General features: G+C 45.4%; 1 long non-coding RNA gene across 1 annotated transcript; it reads left to right on the top strand.

Annotated features, from left to right (window-relative positions):
• Positions 1-3,820: 3,820 nt before the first annotated feature.
• Positions 3,821-6,206, top strand: LOC131274246 (uncharacterized). The gene is made up of 3 exons (XR_009181455.1): positions 3,821-3,967; positions 4,886-5,044; positions 5,652-6,206. It is a non-coding gene; the product is annotated as an uncharacterized lncRNA (long non-coding RNA).
• Positions 6,207-13,415: the final 7,209 nt, after the last annotated feature.

Below are 13,415 nucleotides of genomic sequence, written 5' to 3' on the forward strand. Positions count from 1 at the left end.
ACTGCATATAAATGGAATCATACAATATGTGGTCTTTTGTTACTGGCTTCTTTTACTTAGCATAATGCTTTCAAGGTTTATCCATGTTGTGGCCTGTAGCATGTATCAGTACTTCATTCCTTTTCATTGCTGAATATTGCATGGATATATCACATTTTATTTATCCATTCATCCATTAATGGATATTTTGGATTGGACGTTCTAATTTAGGCTGTTATAAATAATGCCACTGTGAACATTTTTGTACAAGTTCTTTACTGAATTTTTGTTTTCATCTCTCTAGGATACATTCCTAGGATAGGAACTGCTGGTCATATGGTAACTCTATGTTTAAAATTTGAGAAACTGCCGAACTGTTTTCCAAAGTGGTTTCACCACTTTACATTCCCACCAGAGGTGTAGGAGGGCTCCAAATTCTCCATTTCCTTATTATCATCTGGTTTGTTATTCTAGTCTTCCTAGCGTGTGTAAAGTGGTATCTTCTTGTGGTTTTGATTTGGATTTTCCTGATGGCTAACAATGTTGAACATCTTTCCGTATGTTTACTGGTCGTTTGTGGATCTTTTTTTAAAAATAAAATCTATTCAAATGCTTTGCCTATTTTAAAAAATTGGGTTGTCTTTTTGTTGTTGAGTTGTAAGAGTTCTTTATATAGTCTGGATACCAATACCTTATCAAATATTTTCCCATTCTACGCATTGCCTTTTCAGTTTCTTGATCATCTCATTTGTAGGGAAAAACTTTTTAATTTTGATATGTTCAATTTATCTTTTCATGTCATATCTGAAAAACCATTGCCTAATCTAAGGCCACAGGGATCTATACCTGTGACTTCTTCTAAACATTTTTATGGTTTTGGTTTAATTTAGGTACATAATCCATTTTGTGTGTAGTGTGAGGAAGGCATCCAACTTCATTCTTCATTCTTCCATGCTGGAAGAAGGTACTCGATGAGTACCATCGAGTTGTCTGGTACTCATTGCATCTTTGGAATATTAGCATAGAATAAAATGTTGTCCTCACTTCTCTGCTTTCCCTAAGCCTGATCTATCTAGGCAACCAGGGTCCCCAGGAGCACTTTAAGGTGACAGTGTTTAAGGAAAGAACACTTGCTTTTGGGGGTTCAGACAGACCTGGCTTTGTTTCCGAGCTGCATGCCTAATGCCTGTGTGACAGCCTCGCTGGAAAGTCACTTAACTCCTTGGATCTTCATCTACCTGAGAAATGGAACTACTTCCCCGTGGTCTGCATAGGGTCGACAGGAGGCTGAAATGAGAGTGACTACTGAAATGCTTTGTAAACTGTAAAGTGAAGTGTTTAATGTAAGTTGTTTGCTTTCCAAGCCGTGTGCTTACACTCAGCCAGGGCCGCGCCTGTCCAAAAGATGCAGTGCCTTTTTCTAATCCATTCTTCCAAAGGGGGTGTCTTTTTCTAAATTTCTCAAAGGTGCAGTGGAAGTTAGTGGTGCTCGTCAGAAACTCCTTTGAGATGGGATGAAAGCAGCATACCCTCTCCCCAGAGAAGTGCACATATTTATGCTACCTTGTACATTACTTTAGGGGTTCGCAGACTCCCCTAAAGGCCACTGATGCGTGCCCTGAGGTTCATGGACTTTATTATAATGAGGCCAGTTGTACAGTGTTTCAGGGTTTCCCAAATGCCAGTCACTCACGGACCACCTAGATAAGTCTTGCCATTTCCCAATGCTACCTTTTAAATTACTTATTTAATATTTCCTTTACATATGCTCCCTCTATTTTATTTAAGTTTGTTAGAAAAGGTCACGTTGTATCACTACCATGAAATCTGTAAAATCACAGGTTTGGTGTAGTGATTTAAGAGCTTGGCTCTGGAGCCAGATTGCTTGGGTAGGAGTCTCGGCTCCACTGTATATTAACTGTGTGACCTTAAGCAATTACGTAGCCTCTCTGTGCCTCTGTTCCTCATCTGTAAAATGAGTCTAACAAGAGTACTTCTCCATATAGCTCTTATGGGAGTTAAATGAGCTGGTATGTGGGCAGGACTTGGAACACTGCCTGGCCCAAAGTAAATACTCAGTAAATGCTCGAGGCTAATATAAGAGCGGTGATATTTTTCTAGTGCATTTTAAAAGAGACACAAACTACTAAGAAACATTCGCGTGTGTGCCACCCTGATCCGCCTGCACCCCAGCAGCTCACATATCCACGCTACGGAAAATGCTGATGAATAGTCAGTTCTCTCAAGAGAAAATATGCACATGCAAAGCCACACGCGCACACACGCAGTCCAGCAAAAGAAGCAGGAAATCCCAAGGAGGAGATAAAGTCACTGATAGTGGCCTTGGAAAGCTTCGGGGAGGGCATCTGAGGCTGTGTTTGTTTCTGGATTACAGTGACAGAGCAGTAAGGAAAAGCAGACCCTGTGTATCCTGCTGGATGCCACCTTCCAGAGGGGCAGGAAGCACTGCTGCTATCTGACGACGGGGTCGCGGTGGGGTCCTCGCTGGACCCTGGGCTCTGGCTGCTTCTGTGGGCCCCTGCACCTCCCGCTCATGTACAGGTTCTGCTTTGACCCTCGCCAGTGGAGCCTGGATCTGCACGCAGAGCTTTGGAAGGAGAATGTGCTGCCTCTCAGCCTAAAACACCTCCCGACAGTGGCTAAAGGGGAGGGACTGGGGTCGAGCCAAGGAGTTACCATTTTCAAATTTTCTTCTGTTTTCTATGCCTTCTTCTTACCTGGTTTTTCTTTAGAAAGGCTCCAGGAGAGGAACTTCTGACCTAAGCTAAGGTAACGAGTTCTTTCTCTCCCTTTTGCCATGCTGTTTGATCTCGGAATGGGCACACTACCCAACCTGTGCCAGAGTTCATCCTGACTCAACCCTGCAGCTGTTGTTTTAGCTCTAAGAGGAGGGGCCTCTCTTCCTCTGAACAAGTGTTGGGACTATATGAATCTGAAACTGCCAGAGCCACCTGAGGATGGAGCTGACTCACAGACAACAGAAACAAGAGATGGCTCCTGCTGACATTGCTTGAGCCTGGGTCCAACTGTGCCTGAAGTCCACCCTGCCCCCAGACTTGTCTTTTGCAAGTGGAAAATATAACAAACAATCCCCAGGCTCACCCCAGGGAAAAGTTAGCCATCTCATGAGACAATCCCATTTGGGTTGCTGGGGAGCAGCCTCCACAGGCAGAGCAAGGAATGTAGGTAAGCATGATTTTAGCACAGGAGACCAGTGTTTTCTGCTTCTTAGCTCTGTGAGAGTAACTATGGCCACTAACCATATATGTGTCACCTTCGCCACAGATACCCAGTCAATTTCAGTCCTTGGGCACAGCAAGACCTTCCGTTCCCCTGGTATTTTCTAGCTTGCAAAGTACTTTAAAATGCTTTGCCTCATTTGATGCCCTTTTAACAATTTTGGGAGGAAGGACAGGAATTAGTACGCCCAGTTTATAGATAGGCAAACTCAGGGTTAAGAGCTGAGGGCCTCTGCCCAAGACATACGTGATTAGTACAGAACCAGGGCTTGCATTCATGTTTCTGTACTCTGAGTCAGCTGTGCTTCCTAACTCGCTAGGAGGAAAGCTAAACATAGCACATGCAGGGGCCACACAGCCTGGGGGGAAGCAGAGACCCTGGACTCAGGCCGGTCGGGCTCAAGCCCCAGCTCTGTGATGCAGACAGTTTTCCTTGGTTGTGCCTAAATGTCCCGCAGGGGGTGATAATAGCACTTACCACATATGTATCATCCCCTTTGACCGCATTGTGATGTCAAACTGCATTGTGAGGAGGGAAACAATCCACTGAAAGTATTTACAGGATAAACACTCAGAGCCAGTGTTTATCACGATGATGTAGTGTCATCCAGTGACGCAGGCAGAAGAGGCTCATCCTGCCAGGGGCTTGGCAGGAAAACAGCAGAGACAAGTCCTGGGGTGTCCAAGTGTGACACATCTACTTTTGTCCAAAGGACTTGATTTAGAGAGTGAGTCCTCCCACTTGGGTTCTGATCAATTTTGAAGAAGAGAAGACAAGTCATAAATGTGACCAGGAAGGAGAGGGGTAGGGTGGGATATAGGACATCTGAGCTCCCAGAAGGAAGAAAGACCTGTTTGCCAGTTGCATCCAGTGCTTTCCAGGAGGGCATCGATTCTCAAAAGAGCACCATTGGAATCACCTGGAGGGCCCAAAAAACATGGACTGCTGGGCCCCACCTTGGGAGTGTGTTTCTATAGGTTTGGGGAGGGGCCGAGAATTGTCATTTCCAGTAAGTTCCTAGGGGATACCGATGCTGCTGGGAGGTGGGGGGCGTCCAGCTTCGAGAACCACTGCTTTAGAGCTTGCCAGGGACAACCCTTTTTGGACATTAGAGATGGTCCCTGGTTTACATGTTTAATTTTAAGATAATATTTTGTTACTCTTGTATGATTTTTTTAGTAGGTGCTACTGATTCTTACAACTTTTAAAAAAAGATTTATTTATTTATTTATTTCTCTTCTCTTCCCCGCCCTGATTGTCTGTTCTCTGTGTCTATTTGCTGAGTCTTCTTTCTTTGTCTGCTTCTGTTGTTGTCAGCGGCATGGGAATCTGTGTTTCTTTTTGTTGTGTCATCTTGCTGTGTCAACTCTCTGTGTGTGCAGCACCATTGCTGGGCAGGCTGCACTTTCTTTTGCGCTGGGTGGCTCTCCTTACGGGGCGCACTCCTTGCGCGTGGGGCTCCCCTATGCGGGGGACACACCTGTGTGGCAGGGCACTCCTTGCGCGCATCAGCACTGCGCATGGGCCAGCTCCACACGGGTCAAGGAGGCCTGGGGTTTGAACTGCGGACCTCCCATGTGGTAGACGGACGCCCTATCCACTGGGCCAAGTGCGCCACCTGATTTGAATGTTCTTTCTTTTCTAGCTCACCGTGCTTAAAGGGTGCCACACACTGCAGGAGAGGGAGTACCTATGTGTCATGGTGTTGTGTGCAAATTCTTCCGGGCAGGTGTTCCTAAACCTGGCCTAGACTTGCTCAAATTCTGCAGCTGCAAGTAAATTCTGCCTCTCCTCCTCAATATATGTATGTACATACCATCCTTTCCAGTTAAGCCCAAGATCACCTTCTGGGCTTCCCCTAACTTTTCTGGAAACTCATCTCTGTGGTTATTGGGGTTTTAAACAAGCCCCAAATAATAGTTAATGATTATTGAGCTCATAAGATGTGTCAGGCTATGCCAGGGATTTTATTGGCATCACCTCCTGGAAGCTTCAGCAATGTCCTCTGATCTGGGTGGTATTCTCCCCCATTTTACAGACAAGGAAACAGCCTGAGAGAGGTTGTCGCTTGTTCAAGGCACACAGGTGGTAAAGATGGGATTCGAACCCAGGAAACCTGACTTCAGAGTTGGCGGTTTTTACTGTCTTTGCTGATATTAAATGTATTGAGAAAAAGATTCCAAATGCAATAATCTTGCATATGAAAATTTGATTTCATAGAGCACCACATTTGGTCCTCATTGCCACTATGAGACAGGTGCTTCATGCCTATTTTACAGATGAGCAAGCTGAGATGCCCAAAACTTAGGCATGGAAACCTGTAAAGAATGAGGGAATAGGAACTGACTCAGGTCCTCTTCAGTGCTCAATGGTTCAGGTTCATTGTGATATTGATTATGATCCATTCACAGGTTTTTTTAAAGGATGAGTCAAGGAGCTGCACAATTATAAATGGACCTTCAGTTTCCACCTCAGCAAAAGCAAGCAGCCTTAGACTACGTCTGGGGAATTTAAAGGATTGGAAATACAACTATGAGTTTTAATAATCGTAACAGCATTAACAACAATAATAACAAAAACAGCCCACTGGATGCTGACTTCCATGATGCCATAAAATATTTACCCTGGCCCTGTACGGTCAGGAAGCAGAGCCTGAGCTGTCGGGTGAGTTGCAGAAGACGACATGCCTCATACTTGGGAGAGCCGGGGCTCCGTGCCATGTTCCAACTTTGCTGCACTGACCTCCAAGCCGGACTGCTTCCAGGTGGACTTTTCATCACGTCAGCCTGTGTGGCCTCCAGGACACCTCATTGTGCCATCGGGGACTGTCGCCGAGGCTCCCTCACCTCCAAAGCAGTCCACCCACTGCCCGTTTATCCTCATTATTGCCTGTGCAATAATATCTCTTGTAAATCTTGAGCCACTTGGCACCTGATTATAATGTAATAAAAAGGTCATAATCTAAATTGATGGGTTACATTTATTGTTGTTTAAATGATGAGGGAGAAGAGAAAGTCCATAAAATGTTTAAATATAATTCTTTCCCTCAGGGACCGTGATCAGAGGCCCTTGCCATCCTGCCTCCAAGACGTAACAGGCAGCTGGCAGCCTTCCGGCTCCATTACCCACCTGTAGCCGCCAGCAGGCCACGAGGTGTGGTCTCATTTTTGTACATCTGCATTCACTAGGCAGGGATTGCTTGGTTACAAGTGGTAGAAATCCACTTAAACTAATTTACGCAAGATATTTAAAAAGTGAGCTAAAGCTAATCCGAAGGCTGGAGAGGTGCCTCATGGAAACTCTCTGGGTTATCGATTGCCACATTAATGTTTGTTACAAACCACTTGTGGCAGAGTGAATCATGCACTCCAGCAAAAGGCACATTCTTGACTCTAATCTGGGTTCTTGTGGGTGAGAATCCATTTGTCAATAGGACCTTCTGAAAATGTATTATCCATTAAGGTAAGGGCTCATTTGTGAATAGCATCTTCTCCGATCCTCTGTGGGTGCGGCCAAACTGAATCAGGATGGGTTTTAATTTGTATAGAGAGAAGCTGGAAGTTTGAGGAAGCCACAGGAAGAAACTAGAAGAGCAGCCACAAGGAGAGAGAGACGCCACGTGATGGAGGCAGAGACACACGCCCAGGAACCCCAAGGATTGCAGCAAGCCAGCAGAAGATCGCCGCTGAATCCGGAAGTAACGTGGCCTGACACCTTGAATTTGAATGTTAAGCCTCTGAAATTATGAGTCAATAAATGCCTGTTGTTAAGCTAACAAGTGTGTGGTATTTGTCATAGCAACTCTGTATAAACTAGGCCACCATTTAAAATGTTATTTAATTTTAAACAAAAAGCATGGACTTGCCTGATGGGCCCATGGTTTAGCGATTTAGGCAAGGCCTGGCCAGGGTGCATTCTGGTCTCAGTTCGGCCCCCTTCCAGGGTCTGGGGCCAGTTGACTTAGGGTGGTCCTGGCTGGGAAGAATGGAATGGCTCATGTTTTGCTCTGTGAGTCTTCTCCGCCAGCAGGCTGGCCTGGTCATGCTCTCATGGCAAAGGTCGATGAGTAGCAGCAGAGACAAAACCCTCAAGTACTTTCTCAAGCTTCTTGCTTGTCATATTTGCTCATGTCCATTGGTCGAAACAAGCTGTATAACTGACAACAGAAGTCAAGGTACAGAGCAAAATCCCCACCCAGAGTGGGGGGCAAAGTGTGTGACTACAGGAGGGGCCATTGACACAATCTATTTCCCATAGAACCCCAAAGCAGGAAAGTGAATTGGGTCTCTGAGGATCAGGAAGCAGAACTGAAGTCATCATAGACCCAGGCAACTGCTGTGCCCTGAGGCCCACATGGCTTCTCCTAGTCAATCTCTTTGAGCATCTTCATTTTCTTCTCTCTCTGCAGCCTTTGGACCAGGGACTGGCATATCGCCCTGGCTTTTAGTGGCCATCCACATCAACTGTGCCAATAGGGTGTGTTCCAACCTCACAATCCTAAGAGAGATGAGTGATTGGCCTATTCAGCCTCTGGAATGGTGTCCTGTGTTGGGAATCTTGAGTCTCCTCATAAGCCTCTTCCTTCTCCTTCTGCCCAAGCTTGGGCAATGACACCAACGTCTACACTCCCTCTTTCTTCCCACCCCTTCATCCAACCCATCATCAAATCCAGCAAATTCTACAACCAAAGTATTGGTCCAATCCATTCACTTCTTCCATCTCTACCACCACCACCCCCATCTGTGTCCTAGCCGCCGTCCTCTTTTTGGGCATCCACAGTCATCCTTCCCCATCCCCAGTCATATTCAATCCCTTTACCCTGCCTCGTCATCTCCATAGCACTTGCCACTGTCTGAATCCATCTAATCTGTGTGGCTTACTTGCATCTGCCCTCTCCCAATAAAGAGAAAACTCCACCAGGACGGGGACCTTGTCTATTTCATTGAGTGCAGTGGCCCCAGTGCCTAGTGGTCTACCATGACTGACGAACAGAAGTGCTCAATGTTGAGTAAATGTAGCCCAACATGGCTATTGAACCCCACTTCCCCATCACCTCCACATTCTGCAGTAGTGGGCAGTTCTCAGGAAAAAAAAAGGAAATGAGCAGAGGTAATGTCTGAGGTATTGATGACAGACACAGATGCCAACTATGGGTCCAGAGCACAGGACCCAGGCTGCCCTAGCTGAGCAGGGACTTCGCTGAGCCTGTGAATTCAGGGTTCCTGAGCTCTGCTCTCTATTCACTGTGAACAGGAGGGAAAGCGAGGCAGGTCCTGCTTCAACTCACTTACGATGGATAGCGAGGATTCCTTTGTAATTAGTAGCCACTGTTGGCCTACAATTAGTAAGAAAGTCTGTCCTCTAATTTAGTCAGCAAAGCAGTCCCAGCAGGACCTCAACTTAGAAATAATTTGTCAGCAGTTAGATTCATGGAATGGCAGTGCCGGAAGAGTCACCGTAAATACTTGAGAGTAATAAAGCTGCATCCACTTAAAAAATATTCTGTAGTTCTGCCTTCTCCCTGGCCTCTCCCCAGCTCAACCAAATGTGTTTATTTATGGTGTCTATGCTGCCTACTTCCCGAAAGGATTGGATGTGGCTTACATTAAAGACACATTTCAACTAGAGAGGATGGATTTCTTTAAAAATGGAGATCAAGACGGCTCCACTGTCTCCTCTGTGAAGCCAGAAGGAGCTGAAGAGGAGACACAGGCCCCCGGGGGAGCCTCTGGCTGAGGGAAGCTGGTTAGAGGGGTGATCGTGGGGGGCAAGAGGTCCCGGCCTTTGAGGTCTAAGGACGGGAAGATTTCCAAGGCCCCCTGTGGTCACAGGGGCACTTTGGAGTCCCAACTTCCTGCTCTGATGCTGGACATTTTCTGTCTGTTGAGCTTCCTTATCCAAAACTGCATTTGGATTTTGCTAGTGGGGAGGGTTTGTCCTAACCCTCTGGTTATTTTGCATATTTTTTTTGTATTGAAAATTTGTACACAATACTTTTGTATTGCATATTTTGTATATTCTGAGTATTTTTCCAGGTGCAGGTGGGTGACGGGGACAAGCTGTCCCTGGCTATCCTGCACCCTCCTGCTGTTTTCATGGCCCCCACCTGAATAAAGGGAAATGCAGTAGGAGCTTTGTTCCACTGTTACCATGCTTTGGACTTCCTTTTCTTTTTATCATGAGAGAAGGACTAGGAAAATGTTGTGATTTTTCTGAGACTGTGGTATAATTATTATCATGGCAAAAAGTATTCGTCTTCCTCTCTGCACTCAGATCTGTAGCAGAATAAACTTCATCCCAACTTTCTTTCTCTCCTCCTTCTCAGCCCTGTCAATGACCTCTCTATACCCATCCCTACCTCCCAGGGCTTCTGAAGTTCCTGGAGCTCAGAGCAAACTGCTTTTGTGATATTGAGTGAGTTTCCTCAGGAATTTGTGCCTTGGTTTCCTCATCTGTAAAGTGGGGATAATAATAGCCCACATGATTTATGGTATTGTGACAAAGAAATAACAAATACTGATAGAACATTCAACAAAGTACCTGGCAATTAGGAATTGCTCAATAAATATTAACTACTATTGTATTGATTATGTATTAGTCTGCCAAAGGGGTGCTGATGCAAAGCAGCAGAAATCTGTTGACTTTTATAAAAGGTATTTTTTGGGGATAAAAACTTACAGTTACAAGGTCCTAGAGTTCAACTCAAGGCTGCTTTCTCACAAAGTCAGCTGCCCCGTGTTGAAACAAGATGGTGGCTGATCTCTGCCTGGTCTCTCCTTCCTGGGCTTCCTGCTCCTCTTGAGGCTCCATGGGCTCACCTTCTTCCCAATCTCAGCTGTAGGCTGGTGTAGGGCTTGTCTCCCAGGGCTTCCTCTCTCTCTTGGCATAGGGCTCGAGTCTTGCTGGACTTTCTATGTCAGCTGCAAAGTATTAGGCGAATGGCTCATCTCTCCCCTGGGTTCCAGGATCAAAAATAACAGAGCTCTTTCTCTTCCTGTGTGTCTTCTTGAGTGAGTGTCCATTTACATAGGCCCACCAAGGGAGTGGGGACTCAACCTGAGTCATGCCCTACTGATGTAGCCCAATCAGAAGCCCTAAACTGATTTTATCAAATAAACTTAATCCTTTGAATTTAATACAATCACAATATATCACATCCAGAGGAATAGATTAGTTTACAAACATAATCTTTCTCTCTTTGGGATTCATAAATAATCTCAAACTGCCACAGATTATATCAATGAATTGGAGCCACAGTAGTGCTGGATAAACAGCAATCCCATAGCTTCAGCAGCCTACCATGGTGGTTTATTTCTCATTCATTGTGGGGTCGGCTGAAGGTTGGCTGAGGTAGGCTGGCACACTCACATGTCTGCAGGTCAGCCAAGGCCCAAGCCTAAGCTGGGTTTGGCTGGGACACCTTAGCTGGGGCAGCTCTGCTTCCTGGGTCTCTTGTCTTGCTTCTGGGACTGTGGCGCTAGCAAGAGTGCAAGAGAATAAGTGGAAACATGCAAAGCCAAGGATAAGAACTGACATTACGTTACTTCCACCTCTTCTAATTGGCCAATAAGTTACATGGGCATGGATACAGAGAATTAGAATATAAAAGAACTAGGGACTCTAATTCAATCAATTTATTATATTGTCATTATTACTTTTTATATATTTTTTAACTTTTTAATTTATCATTTTTAAAAAAGATACATAGATCACACAAAATGTTACATTAAAAAATATAAGAGGTTCCCATATACCCCATTCCCCATAACCCTTACTCCTCCCACATCAACAACTTCTTTCATTAGTGTGGTACATTCATTGCATTTGATTAATACATTTTGGAGCACTGCTGCAAAGCATGGATTATATTTTATGTTGTAGCTTACACTCTTTCCCAGTCTGCTCACTGGGATGTCCTCCATCTGTCCCTGCAATATCATTCAGGACAACTCTAAGTCCCGAAAATGCCCCCATATCACATCTCTTTTTTCCTCTCCCTGCCTTCAGCAACTCCTGGGGCCACTGTCTCCACATCAATGATATAATTTCTTCCATTGGTAGAGTCACAGTAATTCTATGGTAGAATACCATAAGTCCACTCTAATCCATATTTTATTCCTCCATCCTGGGGAGGCTGGGATGGTGATGTCCACTCCACCTCTCAACTGAGAGGGGGCTTATATCCCACATGGCTGATGGATGGGATTCTCTTGCTTGCAGCTGTAGACTTTCTTGGTTCCTTGGTGTCATGGTTGGCCATCCTGACCTCCTTGTTAGCAGACATGGATAAGTCCAATGAACTGGAGAGTAGGTGTTGCAGTTCTGCTGAGGCTCAGGGCCCAACTGGCACATGGTCTCCTGGGCATACACCAACCCCAGTGCCAACCACATGTTCAGTAAAAGTGACAGAAGAGGTATGTGTAGACAAGTCACATCTGAGTCCAACTCCATCACACTCAGGAGCACAAATTCCAAAGTAGGATGCACTGGCAAGGCACTGAACTCCAGAGCTATCTGCCATGACTGTAGGACCTGGGTGTTGCCGTAGCCCTCAGGAGCACCACTATCTGGGGTTGTATCTACTTTCACTGTCTCTGAGTTCCTGCTGAGGTGTGCATAAGTGTGACCCTCTGATGACCTCCTGACTCATTTTGAAGTCTCTTAGCCATATAAACTCATTTGTCTTTACTATTTCCCCCTTTTATTCAAGGTCTTTTTCTAGTGCATCACCAGCCAGGGCTTGGTTGTAATCCCTTGGTGCCAGGGAGGTTCATCCCCAGGAGTCATGTCCCATGCTGGGGGAAGGTAATGCATTTATATGCTGAGTTTGGCTTAAAGATCGGCCACATTTGAGCAACATGGAAGCTCTCAGGAGGTAACTCTTAGGCACCCTGCAGCTCTAAGCCAAATCAAAATTTTAAGCACACAGGCTCATAAGCATAGTCATCAGTATCAAGGGCCCCTCATTGGACCATCCTTCTTCACTGGTTTTTGCCCTTGCACTTGGGGGATTGTTTTTGTTCCATTGGGGAATGTAACAGAGCTCCCCAGGATGGCAAGTCAGCACTCCCTCAGTTGTCGTGTGAAACTCAACCCACTATGTCATTATCCAACAAACATCTGTACATATCTATATATCCTTATGTATTTGGGTTGATTCCAAATTTTGGCAATAGTGAATAATGCTGCTATGAACATTGGTGTGCATATATATATAGCTAGTTTTTTGAGGAATCACCAAACTGTCCTCCACAATGACTGGATCCTTCTACATTCCCAGCAGAAGTGGATGAGGGTTCTTATTCCTCCACATCCTTTCTAACACTTGTAGCCCTGTGATTTTTTTTTTTTTAAGATTTATTTTTATTTATTTAATTCCCCTCCCCTCCCCCGGTTGTCTGTTTTCTGTGTCTTTTTGCTGCGTCTTGTTTCTTGTTTCTTTGTCCGCTTCTGTTGTCGTCAGAGGCACGGGAAGTGTGGGCGGCGCCATTCTTGGGCAGGCTGTTCCCTCCTTCGCGCTGGGCGGCTCTCCTTATGGGTGCACTCCTTGTGCGTGGGGCTCCCCTACGCGGGGGACACCCTGCGTGGTGCGGCACTCCTTGCGCGCATCAGCACTGCGCATGGGCCAGCTCCACACGGGTCAAGGAGGCCCGGGGCTTGAACCACGGGCCTCCCATGTGGTAGACGGACGCCCTAACCACTGGGCCAAAGTCCGTTTCCCCCTGTGATTTTTTAATAGCCACCAGTCTAATGGGTGTAAGATGGTATCTCATTGTAATTTTCATTTGCATTTCCCTAATAGTTAGTGATGTTGAGAATCTTTTCATGTGCTTTTTAGCCATTTGTATTTCTTCTTTGGAGAAGCAACTGTTCAAATCTCTTGCCCATTTTAAAATGGGTTGTTTGTCTTTTTATTTTTGAGATATAGGATTTCTTTGTATATGCTAGATATTAGGCTCCTGTCAGATACAGGGTTACTAAATATATTCTCCCATTGGGTAGGCTGTCTATTCATTTTCTTGATAAACTCCTGTGAAGTGCAAAAGGAGGTTCCCTTTTTCTGTTTTTTCTTTCATTGTTTGTGCTTTGGGTGTGAAGTCCATGAAGCCATTTCCTGTTACAAGATCCTGTAGATGTTTCCCTACATTGTCTTCCAAGGTATCTAAAGTCTTTAA

The sequence above is a fragment of the Dasypus novemcinctus genome, chromosome 18 (assembly GCF_030445035.2).
Source record: "Dasypus novemcinctus isolate mDasNov1 chromosome 18, mDasNov1.1.hap2, whole genome shotgun sequence".
In the NCBI taxonomy this organism is placed as follows: domain Eukaryota; kingdom Metazoa; phylum Chordata; class Mammalia; order Cingulata; family Dasypodidae; genus Dasypus; species Dasypus novemcinctus.